At 52.9% G+C, this 18576-nt stretch overlaps 1 long non-coding RNA gene across 1 annotated transcript; it reads left to right on the top strand.

Annotated features, from left to right (window-relative positions):
* Positions 1-961: 961 nt before the first annotated feature.
* Positions 962-8394, top strand: LOC114815646. Its single transcript, XR_003763443.1, has 3 exons — positions 962-1146; positions 6419-6650; positions 8355-8394. It is a non-coding gene; the product is annotated as an uncharacterized LOC114815646 (long non-coding RNA).
* Positions 8395-18576: the final 10182 nt, after the last annotated feature.

An 18576-nucleotide genomic window follows, 5' to 3' on the forward strand; every position in this document is an offset into this window, starting at 1 on the left:
GTGAAGTGATTTGCTCGAAGTCACACAGCAGACACGTGGCGGAGCTGGGATTAGAATCCAGGTCCTTCTGACTCCCAGGCCATGTGCTATCCACTAGAACATCCTGAGATATAGCCATATGTATATACATAGTGTTGTCTAAGCGCTTACTATGTCCCAGGCACTATACCTCCATGGGTTGGAAATACAGGCTGTGGGTGAAGGTGGGTAGGAAGACGGGAAGGGGCCTGGGTCAGGGGGGACTTGCCCGGTAGCCGGCTGGAACATCAGGGGGTTAATAATAGTGATTGCGATCATCCTTAAGCACTCACTATGGGATAAGCACTCTTTCGGGGGAGATGTGGGGCGGCAAACGTGTCTACCAATTCTCGTATAATGCATTCCCCCAAGTGCTTAGTACAGCGCTTGGCCCACGGTAAGCGCTCGCTCAATCCGTCAATCAGTCGTATCTATTGAGAATTTACTGTGTGCAGAGCACTTGGGAAGCAGCACGGTGTAGCGGCTGGAGCCCGGGCTTGGGAGTTTGAAGGTCATGGTTCTAATCCTGGATCCACCACGTGTCTGCTGTGGGACTTGGGCAAGCCACTTCACTCCTCTGGACCTCAGTGACCTCATCTGGAAAATGGGGATTGAGACTGTGAGTCCCCCGAGGGACGGAGTCCGGGTCCACCCAATTTACCACCCCAGTGCTCAGTACAGTGCCTGGCACATAGTAAGCGCTTAACATATACCGCGATCATTATTATTATTACAAAATGACAGTGTAACAGACACATTCCCTGCCCACGACAAGCTTACCGTCTAAAGAACTTGGGTTCTAATCCTGGGTCCACCACTTGTCTGTTGTGTAACCTGGGGCAAGTCACTTCTCTGGGCCTCAGTTACCTCATCTGCAAAATGGGGATGAAGAGTGTGAGCCCCATATGGAACGGGGACTGTGTCCAATCTGATGAGCTTGTTTCTACCCCGGTGATTAGTACAGTGCTTGGCATCTAGTAAGTGCCTAACGGGTACCATTTAAAAAAAAATAGAGTTTTCATTCTCTGCCACCGGAGCTAATTCTTCGCCATCGTGTCACCTCGAAGACTGAGGAGACAGTACCGGGTTTATCTTCGTTAAGAGAATAAATATCCCTGATTTCAAGAGGTAATGCCTCATACTAAACCGCTGAACACTCTTCCTATCTGAATTTAATTTTAACCTACTCAACCCGAATGTCCCAGTGACATTCTTATCCAGACACTGATGCTGGGATTCACTGACGGTGTTCACGGGGAGAATATATTTGCCACCTAGACAATTTTATTTGCCTCGCCAGTTCATTTTGTCCCCCCCGGGAGCTTTTGAGTGACGCTACAGGCAATCATTATGTTTCTTAATGACGCAAGTGAAAGATGGTGGTCAGCGAGGTCATAGGTTCGAGAAGCGGCACGGAGTAGTTGGATTAAGTCCGGGCCTGGGAGTCGGAAGGTCATGGGTTCTAATCCCGGCTCCTCCACCTGTCTGCTGTGTGACCTGGGGCAAGTCATTTCACTTCTCTGTGCCTCAGTTCTCTCATGGGTAAAATGGGGATTGAGACTGTGAGCCCTACATGGGACAGGGACCGTGTCCAAGCTGATTTGCTCGTATCCACCCCAGCGCTTAGTACAGTGCCTGGCACTTAATAAGCACTTAACAAACACCAAACTAATCATAATAATAGGTGTAAGGAGCTGGTTGTGGGCAGGGCACGTGCCTACTGACTCTGTTGCATTGTTCTCTTCCAAGCGCTTAGTGTAGTGCCCTGCACGTAGTAAGTGCTCAATAAATTCCATCGATTGTAACTTCCTCCTCTAGACAGCAAGCTCACTGTGAGCAGGGAACGTGTCTACCAACTATGCTGTCCTGTGTTCTCCCAGGTGTTCAGTACAGAGCTCTGCACAAAGTAAGCGCTCAGTAAATTCCATTGATTGATCAATTGAAAGATTTCCCCCTCCCAGACTCTAAGATCATGGAGGGAAGGGAACGTGTTTACTAACTCTTTTCGTTCATTCATTCAGTCTTATTTATTGAGTGCTAACTGTATGCAGAGTACAGTACTAAGCGCTTGGGAGAGTACGTAGAACAGCGAGTAGACGCATTCCCTGCCCACGGTGAGCTTAGAGTCTAGAGGGGGAGACAGATATTAATAGAAATAAATAAATTACAGATTAGTACATAAGTGTTGTGGAGCTGGGGGGTGATGAATGAAGGGAGCAAGTCAGGCCCTGCAGAAGGGAGAGGGAAGAGAGGAAAGGAGGGCTTAGTCAGGGAAGGCTTCCTGGAGGAGATGGTCCTCCGATAAGGCTTCGAAGGTGGGGAGAGTCGATGTCTGTCAGATTTGAGGAGGGAGGGCGTTCCGGGCCAGAGGTAGGATGTGGGCAAACATTGGAGTTTCTTGAGGAGTGGGTAACGTGTTCTGAACGTTTTGGTAGAAAAATGATCCGGGCGGTAGAGTGACAGAAATCAAGGTGGGAAAGGATAAGTGATAGGTTTAATGTGATAGCGGTTTGAATGGAGAGGAAAAGGCGGATTTTAGCCACGTCATGAAGGAGGAATCGAGAGGATTTAACGGTGGATGGAAATGTGGGTTGAATGAGAGAGAGGAGTCGAGGATAATTCCACGGTTGCAGGGTCAGGAGATGGGAAGGATGGTGGGGCCGTCAACAGTGATGGGAGAGTTAGGGGGAGGGCAGAGTTTGAGCGGGAAGATAAGAAGTTGAGTTTTAGACATATTAAGTTTGAGGTGACGGGAGGACATCTGAGAAGCGATGTCTTGACGGCGGGAGGAGAGGGGAGACTGCCGAGAGGGAGAGAGATCCGGATGGAGATTTGGGCGTCGTCCGCATAGCGGTGGTAATTGAAGCCGTGGGAGCGAATGAGTTCTCCAAGGGAGGGGGTGGAGATGGAGACTAGAAGGGGAACCAGAACTGAACCTCGAGAGACCCCCGCAGTTAGGGGGTGGGAGGCCGAGGAGGACCCCGCCAAAGAGACTGCCAATTAGCGGCCAGAGAGGTAGAAGAACGAGGAGGGGATAGTCCCGGCTAGACTACTGTGTCAGCCTTCTCTCTGACCTCCCTTCCTCCTCTCTCGCCCCGCTCCGGTCTATTCTTCACTCCGCCGCCCGGCTCATCTTCCCGCAGAAACGATCCGGGCATGTCACTCCCCTTCTTAAACAACTCCAGTGGTTGCCTATCGACCTCCGTTCCAAACAGAAACTCCTCACTCTAGGCTTCGACGCTCTCCGTCACCTCGCCCCTTCCTACCTCTCCTCCCTTCTCGCTTTCTACCGCCCACCCCGCACGCTCCGCTCCTCCGCCGCCCGCCTCCTCGCCGTCCCTCGGTCTCGCCCATCCCGCCGTCGACCCCCGGGTCGCGTCCTCCCGCGGTCCCGGAACGCCCTCCCTCCTCACCTCCGCCAAACTGATTCTCTTTCCCTCTTCAAAACCCTACTTAAAAATCACCTCCTCCAAGAGGCCTTCCCAGATGGAGCTCCTCTTCCCCCTCTACTCCCTCTGCCATCCCCCCTTTACCTCTCCGCAGCTAAAGCCTCATCTTCCCCTTTTCCCTCTGCTCCTCCACCTCTCCCTTCCCATCCCCACGGCACCGTACTCGTCCTCTCGACTGTATATATTTTCGTCACCCTATTTATTTTCTTAATGAATTGTACATCGCCTCGATTCTATTTAGTCGCCATCGGTTTTTACGAGATGTTCTTCCCCTCGACGCTGTTTATCGCCATCGTTCTCGTCTGTCCGTCTCCCCCGATTAGAACGTAAGCCCGTCAAACGGCAGGGACCGTCTCTATCTGTCGCCGACTTGTTCATCCCAAGCGCTTAGTACAGTGCTCTGCACATAGTAAGCGCTCAATAAATACTATTGAATGAATGAATGAAAGAAGCAGCGTGGCTCAGTGGAAAGAGCACAGGCTTTGGAGTCAGAGGTCATGGGTTTGAATCCCAGCTCTGCCACTCGTCAGCTGTGTGACTGTGGGCAAGTCACTTCACTTCTCTGGGCCTCATCTGGAAAATGGGGATTAAGACTGTGAGCCCCACGTGGGACAACCTGATTCCCCTGTGTCTACCCCAGCGCTTAGAACAGTGCTCTGCACATAGTAAGCGCTTAACAAATACCAACATTATTATTATTGTTACAATGTTTATTATAGTATTATGGGTTATAATAATAGTATTTATTGAGCACTTACTATGTGCAGAGCACTATACTAAGCGCTCAGAATGTACAGTTCGGCAACAGATAGAGACAGTCCCTGCCCGATGATGGGCTTGGTAAGCGCTTACTATGTACCAGGCGCTGTTCTAAACTCAGGGGTGGATACAAGCAAATTAAGTTGGAGACGGTCCCTGTCCCAAATAGGGCTCACAGTCTCAATCCCCATTTTATAGATGAGGTAACCGAGGATCAGAAAAGTCAAGTGACTTGCCCAAGGTCACACAGCAGGCAAGTGGCAGAGCCGGGATTAGAACCCACGACGGTCTGACGCCCAGGCCCGTGATCTACCCACTAAGTCATGCTGCATCTCTGTTTCCCCGTTTCCAGGAGAAGGGGATGGTCGACAGGGTCAAAGGCAGCCGAGAGGCCGGGGAGGGTCAGGATGGAGTAGAGGCCGTTCGAATGGGCGAGAAGGAGATCACTGGTGACCTTGGAGAGGGCGGTTTCTGTGGAGTGAAGGGGTCAGAAGCCAGATTGGAAGGGGTCGAGGAGAGAATTGGAGGAGAGGAACTTAAGACAGTGGGTGTAGACAACTCGCTCAAGGAGTTTGGAGAGGAATAATAGGAGGGAGATGGGTCAGTAACTGGAGGGGCCGTGGGGTCAAGAGAGGGGTTTGTTTTTCTTTTTAGGGTAGGGCAGACATGGGCATGTTTTAAAAGCAGCACTCAGTAGTACTCAGGAATTGATGTGGCTTAATTTTTCTGGGTAGAAGCAACTGGCAGACGGGATGTGTTTCGGGAGCGTTTTTTGAACCCGACTGATCTATACGGGCACTGTGTGTTCACAGATAATGTTACTCGTGGAAAACTTAATGGACCCGCATAGTCTTAAGGATCAATGGATAAGAATAACAGTGCTCTCAGACAAATTGTGCTGAGCTGTTGCAGATATTCTATTTCAGGGCCCGCTCCTCTTTCCGATTCTTCCAATCAGCATCTTGGGCTTCCTGAAAGTTCCGTCCCTATAAGCGCCTTCCCTGAATTCTGCAAGTCAGACCGAGCCCTCTGTCTACTTGCCACTGTCTGCCTTTGGTCCATGGCTACAATCTACAGGCTGAGATTGTGTTGGAACTATTTAGAAGCAGCGTGGCTTAGTGGATAGAGCACGGGCCTGGGAGTCAGAAGGACCTGGGTTCTAATTTTGGCTTCGCCACACGTCAGCTATGTGACCTTAGGCAAGTCACTCGGTTGCTCCGGGTCTCATCTGGAAAATTGGGAATTAAGACTGGGAACCCCATGGGGGACATGGATTGTATCCAACCTGATTAGCGTGTGTCTGCCCCAGTGTTTAGTATAGGGCCTGACACACAGTATTTAACAAATATCTAAAAGAGAAAAAGTCTTCAACCCATCCCTCTTTCTCCTCTGTTTCACCGTTCAGGAGTCGCTTGGGGATTTGGCTTGGGTAGCAAAGGAGCGTGGCCCAGTGGAAAGAGCCTGGGCCTGGGAGTCTGAGAACCTGGGTCCCCCACTTGTCTGTTGTGTAACTCTACTCAGTGCCTCAGTTGCCTCATCTGTAAAATGGGGATTAAAGCCTAACCACTCCTATCTAGATTGTGAGCTATATGCGGGACAGACTTTGTCCAACCTGATAACCGTGTATCTACACCATTGCTTAGAATAGTGCTTGGTACTTAGTAAGCACTTAAATATAATGATGATGATGATGATGATGATGATGATGATGAATAGTAGGTGTGGAGAAGCAGCACGGCTTAGTGGAAAGAGCCCAGGCTTGGGAGTCAGAGGTCGTGGATTCTAATCCTGGCTCCGCCACTTATTAGCTGTCTTACTTTGGACAAGGCACTTCACTTCTCTGTGCTTCAGTCACCTCATCTGTAATAAATGGGGATTAAGGCTCTGAGCCACACGTGGGATAATCTGCTTACCTTGTATCTACCCCAGCATTGAGAACAGTCCTTGGCACATAGTATGTGCTTTAACAAATACCATCATCATTATTATTATTATTACTATTACTATCAATTATCATCATTATGCACACTATCAAAGCTGTTCCACAGGGAACGTTGTTTGTGGTTTATGTTTTTTTAAGCACTATGTGCCAGGCACCATACTAAGCGTTGGGGTAGACACAAGCTAATCAGGTTGGAAGCAGCCTCTCTCTCTCACACATTGGGCTCACAGTCTTAATCCCCATTTTACAGATGAGGCAACTGAGACGCGGAGAAGTGAAGCGACTTGCCAAAGATCAAGGAGTTTGATGCTTGCGGATTCCCGACGTAACCCTGCCATCTGCCCCAGGGGCTTCGGCGCAGCTGGGTTCTAACATGTTGAGACCGTCCCATTCGGGGCTCAGAGCGGGTCTATTTGGAATCAATCAACCAACCAATCAATGGAATTTATTGAGCGCTAACTAAGAGAAGAGCTCTGTAACACGTATGTACCCATCTGCAATTTATTTCTTTATATCTATGTCTGCCTCCCTTTCCAGACTGTAAACTTGCTGTGTGCAGGGAGTGTGTCTGTCATTATATTGTACTCTCCCAAGAACTTAGTACACAAACAGTTAGTACATATAGTAAGCGCTCAATAAATACGATTGGCTGACTGACTCTCAGACAGTGACTGTCCACGTGGCTCAGTGGAAAGAGCCCGGGCTTGGGAGTCAAAGGTCATGGGTTCTAATCCCAGCTCCGCCGCTTGCCAGCTGTGTGGCTCTGGGCAAGTCACTTAACTTCTCTGTGCCTCAGTTACCTCATCTGTAAAATGGGGACTAAAACTGTGAGCCCCACGTGGGACAGCCTGATCACCTTGTATCCCTCAGCGCTAAGAACAGTGCTCTGCACATAGTAAGCGCTTAACAGATACCAACATTATTATTGTCCCCACCTTCAAAGCCTTATTGAAGGCCCATTTCCTCCAAGAGATCTTCCCTGACTAAGCCCTTCTTTCTTCTCTCACTCCCTTCTGCGTCATCCTGACATATTCCCTTTATCCATCCCTCCTCCCAGCCCCACAGTAGGTGGTACATATCTGTAATTTTATTTATTTATGTTTCTCCCCAAACTCCCTCCAAAATGCAAGCTCACCGATGGCAAGGAATGTGTCTGTTATACCATTATCCTGTACTCTCCCAAGTGTTTAGTGCACCGCTGTGCCCACAGTAAGTGCTCAGTAAATATGATTGACTGATTGCGAAGCACCTGGGAGAAACGCAGAGGTAGCAAACGTGTTCCCTGCCCATAACGAACTTACATAATAAGGGGTCTCTCAACTCTGTTATATTTTACTCTCCTAAACAGCTAGTACAGTGCTCTGCACTCAGTAAGTAATAATAATAATACTAATAATAACAATAATAATAATGTTGGTATTTGTTAAGCGCTTACTATGTGCAGAGCACTGTTCTAAGCGCTGGGGGAGATACAGGGTCATCAGGTCGTCCCACGTGAGGCTCACAGTCTTCAACCCCATTTTCCAGATGAGGTCATTGAGGCTCAGAGAAGTGAAGTAATGATAATGTTGGTATTTGTTAAGCGCTTACTAGGTGCAGAGCACTGTTCTAAGCGCTGGGGGAGATACAGGGTCATCGGGCTGTCCCACGTGAGGCTCACAGTCTTCATCCCCATTTTCCAGATGAGGTCACTGAGGCTCAGAGAAGTGAAGTGACTTGCCCACGGCCCCCCAGCTGACAAGTGGCAGAGCAGGGATTCGAACCCATGACCTCTGACTCCCAAGCCCGGGCTCTTTCCACTGAGCCACGCTGCTTCCCGATTTGCTTAACAAATACCATTAAAAACCAATTAGAGATAAGGAAAGGAGCAGGGCAAAACAAGAGGTACCTGAGGACCCTGGGGGGGGGGGGGGGGGGTGAATATCAAGGGCTTAGGAGTTGTGGATCCAACCAGAAACGGAGGGAGAAGATGGGAAGGAGAAAAAAGGCCATCTGGAGAAGGCTTGGGAGAGGAAGCCATAATCCATAAAAGGTAACAGTCGGTCCACAGAGCTTCAGCTATGATCGTAAAATACTCTTTTATTTTTCAAATGGAGACGTGTATTGGTTTAGTTAAGGGCGAGGAGGGATACAAGGTGATCCGGTTGTCCCACGTGAGGCTCACAGTTATAATCCCCATTTTACAGATGAGGTAAATGAGGCACAGAGAAGCGAAGTGACGTGCCCACAGCCACACAGCTGACAAGTGGCAGAGCTGCGATTCAAACCCATGACCTCTGACTCCCAAGCCCGTGCTCTTTCCATTGAGCCACCCAGCTTCTCAATAAATACTCAATAAATGCTCCCCCTCCCCTCTTCCCCGCTCCCTCTGCTCCTCCCCCTTCCCCCTTCTCCTCGCCTCAGCACTGTGCTCATTTGTATATACTATTTATTACCCCGTTTATTTTGTTAATGAGGTGTACATCCCTTGCTTCTATTTATCTTGATGATGATAGCCTGTTTTTGTTTTGTTCTATTTTGCTTTGCCGTCTGTCTCCTCCGTTTAGACCGTGAGCCCGTCACTGGGCAGGGATAGGCTCTGTCTGTTGCCAAATTGTCCATTCCAACCACTTAGAACAGTGCTCTGCACATAGTAAGTGCTCCATATATACTATTGAATGCGTGACTGAATAAATACCATCGATCTACGTCGGTACCTTAGCTCCTCACGGGCAGGGAATGGTCCTACGAACTCCGTCGTCTTGTACTCTCCCAAGAAATCAGTACAGTGCTCCGTATCCTGTGGGCGCTCAATAAATACCACCGATCCCTTTCCATAGCTTCCAGTGTTTGCGTGTTATCCCCGGGAATGCACATATCCCCTTCCTACCTACCGTCCCTCCTCTCCAAATAATCATAATAATAATGTTGGTATTTCTTAAGCGCTTACTATGGGCAGAGCACTGTTCCAAGCGCTGGGATGAACAGGGTCATCAGGTTGTCCCACATGAGGCTCACAGTCTTAATCCCCATCTTACAGATGAGGGAACTGAGGCCCAGAGAAGTGAAGTGACTTGTCCACAGTCACACAGCCGAGAAGGGGCGGAGCCGGCAATTCGAACCCGCGACCTCTGACTCCCAAGCCCGGGCTCTTTCCACTGAGCCACGCTGCTTCTCTGATGCGGAAATCACAGTGAGGCTGATGCACGGGTTTTCCCCGTTACCGCTAGCCACCGTGTGGGTCATCCAAGAAAAATGAAAAGGACCACTTGTGAAATGAAATCGAGCGTTCCAAAGCCGTGCACCGGCCGGGAGAGCTGAGTAACTAAGGACCGAAGAGGCTCAACTCGAGAGGGAGCACGGGGTACGGACGTGGGGGCCCGTTCCAGAGCAGGTGAAGAAAGGACGATTTCTTCTAAACGGGTCAGCGTCACGTCTTTAGCTGCGGTGGGGGAACGACGCGACTCCGAAATCTCTCCCCGAAGGAACTGAAATAATGAGTGAAACCGAAATGGAAGGATTACTTTAAGGACACGGCTTAACCGCCAAGGCGATAACACCTAAAGAGCTGAATGTGAAATGTATAAAGCGAGCAGGACCGTCGCCCTACTGCCTAGAAAAATAATTACATTTTCCTGGGAAGCGGGGCAGCAGTAGGAAGGATTGTGGCCGGGCACTCGCGCTGTCAAACTGCAGTATTTTGGGCTCTTATTATTATGAGGGCGATAATTATGCGCTGCGATAATAGAATTATGGTATCTGTGGAATGCTCACACTACGCCAAGCACCGGATAGAGCCCGGGCCCGGGAGTCAGAAGGACCCGGGTTCTAATCCCGGCTCTGCCGCTGGTCTGCTGTGTGACCCTGGGCAAATCATTTCACTTCTCTGGACCTCAGTGACCTCATCTGGGAAATGGGGCTTAAGACCGGGAACGGGCACCGGGTCGGCCCCGATTTGCTAGTATCCGCCCCAGCGCTCAGTACGGTGCTAGGAACAGGGCGAGCATTTAACGGACACCACCTCCTCCGCTAGTCCACCGGCACAGTCGGATCAGACACAGTCTCTTGTCCCGCATGGTTCTCGCGGTCGAAGGAGGAGGGAGAACAGCTATCTTATTCCCATTTTCACAGGTGTGGGCACCGAGGCATGGAGAAGTTGTGCGACCTGCCCGAGGCCACCCAGAAGGTGAATAAAGGAATCGGGATTAGAGAAGCAGCGTGGCTCAGTGGAAAGAGCCCGGGCTTGGGAGTCAGAGGTCGTGGGTTCTGATCCCGGCTCCGCCGCTGGCCAGCTGGGTGGCTCTGGGCAAGTCACTTCACTTCTCTGTGCCTCAGTAACTCATCCGGAAAATGGGGATTAAAACTGTGAGCCCCACAGGGGACAACCTGATCACCGGGTGTCCCCCCCCAGCGCTTAGAACAGTGCTCTGTACATAGTAAGCGCTTAACAAATACCAACATCATCATCATCATTGTTATAGGGTATTGGGTAAGTGCCTACCATCTGCCAAGCACTGCGTCGACCTGTAGGGTGGATGTGAGATGATCAGGTCAGATGCGGTCCTCGTCTCGTGTGGGGCTCACAGTCTAAGTAGGAGGAAGGACCGGCATCGGGTCCCCATTTTACAGAAGAGGAAACTGAGGCTCAGAGAAGTGAAGTCCCTCGCCCCAGGTCACACGAGCAGGCCAGGGGCAGAGCCAGAATTAGAACCCAGATCCTCTGATTCCCAGGCCTGCGCTCTTTCCACTAGGCCACACTGTTCAGCACGCAAGTAAGAGTTAGAGAAGAACGTGGTGTAGTGGATAGAGCATAGGCCCGGCAGTCAGGAGGTCATGGGTTCTAATCCTAGCTCCGCCGCTTGTCTCTTCTGTGACCTGAGGCAAATCACCTCACTTTTCTGCTCTGCAGTTCCCTCGTCTGTCAAATGGGGATGAAGACTGTGAGCCCCACGTGGGACGGGGACTGTGTCCAACCGGATTTCCTTGTATCCACCCCCGTGTTTAGCACAGTGTCTGACACATAGTAATAATAATAATGTCGGTATTTGGTAAGCGCTTACTCTGTGCAGCGCACGGTTCTAAGCACTGGGGTAGATGCAGGGTCATCAGGTTGTCCCACGTGAGGCTCACAGTCTTAACCCCCATTTGACAGATGAGGAAACTGAGGCACAGAGAAGTTAAGAGGCTTGCCCACGGTCACTCAGCTGAGTGGCAGAGTCGGGATTTGAACCCATGACCTCTGACTCCCAAGCCCGGGCTCTTTCCACTGAGCCACGCTGCTTCCCTCCAATTCTCTTCCCTTCTTCAAATCCCTACTTAAAGCTCACCTCCTCCGAGAGGCCTTCCCAGACTGAGCTCCCCTTTTCCCTCTGCTCCCTCTCCCCCCCTTCACCTCTCCGCAGCTAAAACCTCTTCTCCCCCCTTTCCCTCTGCTCCTCCCCCTCTCCCGTCCCACCCCCTCGGCACCGTACTCCTCCGCTCGACTGTATCTATCCTCGTCACCCCGTTTGTTTTATTTTGTTTAATGAGATGGTACGTCACCCTGATTCTATTTATTTGCCATTTTATAAGATGTTCTTCCCCTTGACTCTATTTATTGCCGTTGTTCTTGTCTAGCCCGTCTCCCCGATTAGACCGTGAGCCCGTCAGAGGGCAGGGCCTGTCTCTATCTGTTGCTGACTTGTCCATTCCAAGCGCTTAGTACAGTGCTCTGCACATGGTAAGCGCTCAATAAACACTATTGAATGAGTGAATGAATGGATGAACAGTAAAGATGGCATTTGTTGAGCGCTTACTATGTGCCAAGCGCAGTCCTAAGCACTGGGGGGGATACAAGGTGATCAGGTGGTCCCCCGTGGGGCTCCCGGTCTTCATCCCCATTTTCCAGATGAGGTCGCTGAGGCCCAGGGAAGTGAAGTGACTTGCCCAGAGTCACACAGCCGGCAAGCGGCGGAGCCGGGGTTAGAAGCACTTGACAAACCCCATCATTATTGTGATTATTAATGAGTGCTTAGCAAATAGCACCATCCTCAAGAGTTCAGTAAATATCACTGAATTGATCGATCGATTGATCAATTAGCCAGCTCCAGGCAAAATCCGGGATCAAACCCTGGAGTTCCCCGGCTTTTCTCCAGCTCCCCGGAGTCGGGCTTTTTATCCCGGATCCTGAACGGCACCGCGTCTCCCACCCGCCTGCGGCTGATGGCCGCACCGATTTCGGGAATTAGAGGAATGTCACCCGTCGTTTTCGCATCTCTCTTGGAATGGGGAAGTTTCCTGGGTCGCGCATTCCCCGCTCGAGTTTTGCGAACTGGAAAAAAACTCCACGTTCCGGCGTCGCCTGAGGATGTTCCCTCTGATCCCTACCCTCCCGGAATGTGAAAGGAAGAAGCTCCCTGTCCTACCCATTATAATAATGTCGGTATTTAAGTGCTTACTCTGTGCAGAGCGCTGTTCTAAGCGCTGGGGGAGAGACGGGATCATCAGGCTGTCCCACGGGAGGCTCACAGTTAATCCCCATTTTACAGATGAGGTCACTGAGGCGGAGTGGGCCGACCCAAACCAACGGAGTGTTCTCACCGGGCAAGCCCCACATCGATTTCGTCGTACTTATTGAGCGCTTACGGTGTGCGGAACACCGTACTAAGCGATCGGGAGGGTACGCTACGGCAATGAACCGACACATTCCCTGCCTACAGTGAGCTTGCGGTCTAGAGGATATGTCCATTCACCTCCATCCGTCAATCAGCGGTGTTTATTGAGCCTTCGCTGTGTGCAGAACACTGATCTAAGCGCTCGGGAGAGAGTTCAGTACAAAAGAATCGGTGGACACGTTCCCTGCCCACTAGGAGCTTACACTCGTGACGAGCAGCGTGGCTTAGTGGAAAGAGCACGAGGTTGGGAATCAGAGGTCCTGGGTTCTAATCCCGAGCCTGCCGCTTGTCAGCTGGACAAGTCACTTCTCTGTGCCTCAGTTCCCTCATCTGTAAAACGGGGATGAAGACGGGGAGCCCCACGGGGGACAACCTGATGACCCGGTATCTGCCCCGGCGCTTAGAACAGCGCATGGCACACGGTAAGCGCTCAACGAATGCCATCGTTATTATTAGAGAGGAGGACAAGAATCAATCCGTAGGATTTAGTGAGAACTTATTGTGCGCGCGGCCCTGTACTGAGCGCTTGGGAGAGTCCAGCACGACAGAGTCGGTAGACACGTTCCCTGACCAGGAAGAGCTTACGGCCTGGAGCGAGGGAACAGATATAGAGAGAAATAAGTAAATTTCCGATGTGGACGTAAATCCCGTGGGGCTGAGGATGGGGCGATTACCAAACCCTTAGACGGTGCAGGTCCAAGAATTCCGCGGAGTTGCCTTAGTTGACGTGCCCGCTCACGCTCCGTCCGTGCGCGTGCAAGCGTCCGTTTCACGGCGTGGCTCCGTGGAAAGAGCCCGGGCTTGGGAGTCGGAGGTCATGGGTTCGAATCCCGGCTCTGCCACTGGTCAGCCGCGTGACCGTAGGCGAGTCAATCCGCTCGTCTCTGCCTCAGTTCCCTCATCGGGAAAATGGGGATTAACTGTGAGCCTCACGTGGGACAACATGACTACCCCGTATCTACCCCGGCGCTTAGAACGGCGCTCTGCACATAGTAAGCGCTTAAAAAATGCAAACATCATTGTGATTATTCTAACACTTTTTCGCACCGCATCCAAACCAGGCGGAAGAGTGAGAAGAATGCTTGGCGATTCTGCCGCAGGGCTGCAGCCAAATCGTAGGGGGACATGTCCATCATATTGTTATAGAGAAATAGAAGCAACGAGGCGTGGAAGGATGGACCGATTGTATTTATGGACGCAATAACAAGATAAGGACGGTGATCATAATAGTATTTGTTCAAGGCTTACTCTGTGCCGAGCACTTTGCTAAGCACTGGGCAGATGCGACCTGATGAGGTCGGACCCAGTCCCCGTCCCTCACGGGGCCCACGGTTTAGGAAGCAGCGTGGCTCAGCGGCAAGAGCGCGGGCCTGGGAGTCCGAGGACGTGGGTTCCGATCCCGGCTCCGACCCTCGTCTGCTGTGGGACCTTGGGCAAGCCACTTCTCGGGGCCTCGGTGGCCTCATCTTGGAAAATGGAGATTAACACCGTGAGCCCCACCGGGGACACCCTGACTACCTTATATCTACCCCAGTGATGCGAACAGTGCTTGGCACATCGTAAGGGCTGAAGAAATACAATGATTACTATATAGTCTTCTCCCAAGAGCTCGATCGGGTGCTCTGCACCCAGTAAGCGCTCAATAAATAGGACCGACTGACCGACGAAAGGCTGCGTTCGGGTAGAGCAGAGCGCGATCCTTTTCCGGCCCGGAATCAGGGACGCTCGGATGTTGAAGCGGAGCCAGCAACTATCCAAACTCCCACCCGGCTCCTGCGGAGAGAGCGCATCATCTGTGGAAACGAAGTCGGAAGGGGATCCGCTGCCTCTGGGGCGCGGAGCGGGGCTGGGGGTCGGAAACCGAAGCCAGCTCACGCCCACACTGGCCCGCTCTCCGGAAAACTCAGAAGTCTCCACGGTCCCTGAGACGAATTCCCTCGGCCTTCTTCCTCCTTTCACGGAGCGGGCAAGGGAGGCGGCGGCCATCGCCTTTCCGTCCGGCCTGGGACCAGCAGCGTGGCCTGGTGGAAAGAGCAGGGGCCTGGGGGGTCGGAGGACCTGGGTTCGAATCCCGGCTCTGCCAGTTGCTCGCCGTCGTGACCTTGGGCAAGGCACTGAACCGCTCTATGCCTCAGTTTCCTCAACTGTACAACGGGGATTCGTTCAGTCGTATTTATTGAGCCCTACTGTGTGCAGGGCACTGTACTAAGCTCTTGGAAAGTACAATTCAGCAATAAAGAGAGACAATCCCTGCCCACAGTGGGCTTTCTCCCTCCTACTTAGATGGCGAGCCTACTTAGAGGCAGTCAACAGTGCTCACTGTGTGCAGAGCACTGTACTAAGCGCTTAGGAGAGTAGAATAATAATCATAATGTTGGTATTTGTTAAGCGCTTACTATGTGCAGAGCACTGTTCTAAGCGCTGGGGGAGATACGGGGCGATCGGGTCGCCCCACGTGGGGCTCACAGTTTTAATCCCCATTTTCCAGATGAGGCCACTGAGGCCCGGAGCAGTGAAGCGACTCGCCCACGGTCACCCAGCTGACGAGTGGCGGAGCCGGGATTCGAACCCGCGATCTCCGGCGCCCAAGCCCGGACCCCCCCCCCCCCCCCCCCGGAGCCGCGCCACAACAGAACGATAAGCCGAAACATTCGCCGCCCACGATGAGCCGGCGGTCCGGAGGCGGGGGGACGGATGGACACGAAGAGAAATAAATGAATGGGAGAAATGGACATAAAATGGTGTGGGGCCGGGAAGGTGGGGCGGGGGGGATAAAGGGAGCGAGTCGGGGCGACGCAGAAGGGAGCGGGAGAAGAGGAAAGGGGGGCGCAGTCAGGGAAGGCCTCCCGGAGGAGGTGGGCCCTCCATAAGTCTTTGAGAAGGGGGAGGGTCACCGTGGGATTTGAAGAGGAGGGAGGGCGTTCCAGGGCAGACAGCCAAGAGGTTGGCGGCGAGATAGACGAGATCGAGGTCCATACGCTGCGAAGGTTGGCAGCTCGGGGGTCTCTTTTGCTCCATTCTCCTCTCCCAAGCACCTCATTCATTCAACGGTACTTTTTGAGCGCTTACTACGTGCAGAGCACCGTACCGAGCGCTCGGAATGGACAGTTCGGACCGTCTCTATCTGTCGCCGACTTGTTCATTCCAAGCGCTTAGTACGGTGCTCTGCACATGGCGAGCGCTCAGTAAATACTATCGAATGCGTGAATGAATGAATGAACAATTGGGCAACGGATAGAGAGCGTCCCTGCCCGCTGACGGGCCGGCGGTCCAAATGGGGAGACGGCCGGCAAAGCGAAACAGAACGAAACCAAACAAGACATCAACAAGATAGATGATAATAATAATGATAATGTTGGTCTTTGTTAAGCGCTTCCTACGTGCAGAGCGCCGTTCTAAGCGCTGGGAGAGATACAGGGTCATCAGGTTGCCCCCCGTGAGGCTCACCGTCTTCATCCCCATTTTACAGACGAGGGAACTGAGGCCCAGAGAAGTGAAGTGACCCGCCCGCAGTCACACAGCTGACGAGCGGCGGAGCCGGGAGTCGAACTCATGACCTCTGACTCCGAAGCCCGGGCTCTTTTCCACCGAGCCGCTCTGCTTCCCGAATGAATGGTACCTGTTAAGCGCTTACTATGTGTCACTCCCTGCCTGGGGACCGTGAGCCCATCACGGGGCAGGGACGGTCTCTATCCGTCGCCGAATCGTACATTCCAAGCGCTCAGTACAGTGCTCTGCACAGAATAAGCGCTCAGTCCATACTACCGAATACCGACTGAACCGATCCAGCGGTGTGACTTAGTGGGAGGAGCCTGGGCTTAAGAGTCAGGGGATGTGGGTCCTAATCCCGCCTCGGCCACGTGTCCGCTGGATGACCTTGGGGAAGTCACTGCTTCTCTGGGCCTCAGGGACCTCATCCGTAAAATGGGGATGAAGACCGTGAGCCCCACCTGGGACCACCCGATTATCCTGTTTCTACCCCAGAGCTTAGAACAGTGCTCGGCACATAGTAAGCACTGGGTGAATGCTATCGAATGAATGACCAAACTGCCCCAGCAGTGGAAAGAGCTTTGCGGAAAGAGCACGGGCTTGAGGGTCAGAGGGTGTGGGTTCTAATCCCGCCTCCGCCACGTGACTGCTGGGTGACTTTGGGGAAGTCACTTAACTTCTCTGGGCCTCAGTTCCCTCATCCGTACAATGGGGATGAAGACTGTGAGCCCCGCCTGGGACACCCTGAATACCTTGTGTCTACTCCAGAGCTTAGAACAGTGCTTGGCACATAGTTAACAAACACCGTTATTATTATTTATTATTATTATTATTATTATTATTGTTATCATTATTCATTGCACGCTCACTTTGTGCAGAGAGCCGTACTAAGCATTTGGGACAGCACAAGAGTTGGAAGACTGTCGGGCGCGACCGTCCGCTCGGGGACGTGGTCTGTCCGGGGTGGGCTCGGTCGAAGCAGCGTGGCTCAGTGGAAAGAGCCCGGGCTCGGGAGTCAGAGGTCATGGGTTCGAATCCCGGCTCCGCCACTTGTCTGCTGTGTGACCTGGGGCGAGCCACTTCGCTTCTCTGGGCCTCAGTGGCCTCATCTGTCAAATGGGGATGAAGACGGTGAGCCTCACGTGGGACAACCCGATTCCCCCGTAGCTGCCCCAGCGTTTAGAACAGGGCTCGGCACCTAGTAAGGGCTGAACCAGTACCGTCGTTATGATCGTTTATTATCATCGGTCTCTGCGGGGTGGGCGGGGCCGGATGAGTGATGGGATTGGTCCATTCCGGGTGGGCGGGGCTGGATGATGATAATAATGATAATAATGTCGGTATTTGTTCAGCGCTCACTATGTGCCGAGCACCGTTCTAAGCGCTGGGGGAGACACGGGGGAATCAGGTGGTCCCCCGTGGGGCTCCCGGTCTTCGTCCCCATTTTACGGATGAGGCAACCGAGGCCCCAGAGAAGTGAAGTGACTCGCCCACGGTCACCCAGCTGACGAGGGGCCGAGCCGGGATTCGAACCGGTGACCTCTGACTCCCAAGCCCGGGCTCTCTCGCCCCGGAGCCACGCCGCTTCTCCCAGGACGGGTGATGGGACGGGGGGGTCCCGTCGGGGCGGGCGTGGCATCCCAAGCGTCCAGTACAGTGCCCCGCACGTAGGAAGCGCTCAATAGATACCATGGAAGGAAGGAATCCCGGCGAAGGGCGGGGGGTTGGGGGGGGGGGAGGGGGGCGTGGCCTTGGAGGGGGCGGGCGAGGCCCCGGCCGGGGGATTTTTGCACCGACTCGTGTGCGTCCGGCCCGGCCCGGCCCGGCCCGGCCGGAGCGTTTCGGGAAAAGGTTTGGGGCGGGATTCGGGAGCCGCCGCGGTGGAGCCTTCCCGGAGGTCCCGGAGGCAAATGGGTGAGCGGGGCCCGGGGCGCGGGGGGAGCGGGGCCGGGGAGAAGGGGCCGGGCACCTGCCCGCACCGACCAGAGGGCAGAGGAAACGCCGAACCCACCCCGACCCCCCCCACAAACTTCCCCGCACGGAGGCTCCGGCCGACGCCCGCCGCACCCCGGGGGCGCCCAGGACGGGGGGGGAGAGGAACGGAGAAAAAGAGGGAGAAGAGTGGAGAAACAGAAAGGGGAAAGAGGGGGGGGGAGAGAGAAAGAGAGAGGAGAGAGAAAAAGGGAGGGGAGGAGAGAAAGGAGAGGGGAGAAAGAGAGAGGAGAGAGAGAGAGAAGAGAGAAAAAGGGAGGAGGGAGAGAGAGGAGAGAGAAAAAGAGAAGAGAAA

The sequence above is a fragment of the Ornithorhynchus anatinus genome, chromosome 12 (assembly GCF_004115215.2).
Source record: "Ornithorhynchus anatinus isolate Pmale09 chromosome 12, mOrnAna1.pri.v4, whole genome shotgun sequence".
Lineage (NCBI taxonomy): Eukaryota > Metazoa > Chordata > Mammalia > Monotremata > Ornithorhynchidae > Ornithorhynchus > Ornithorhynchus anatinus.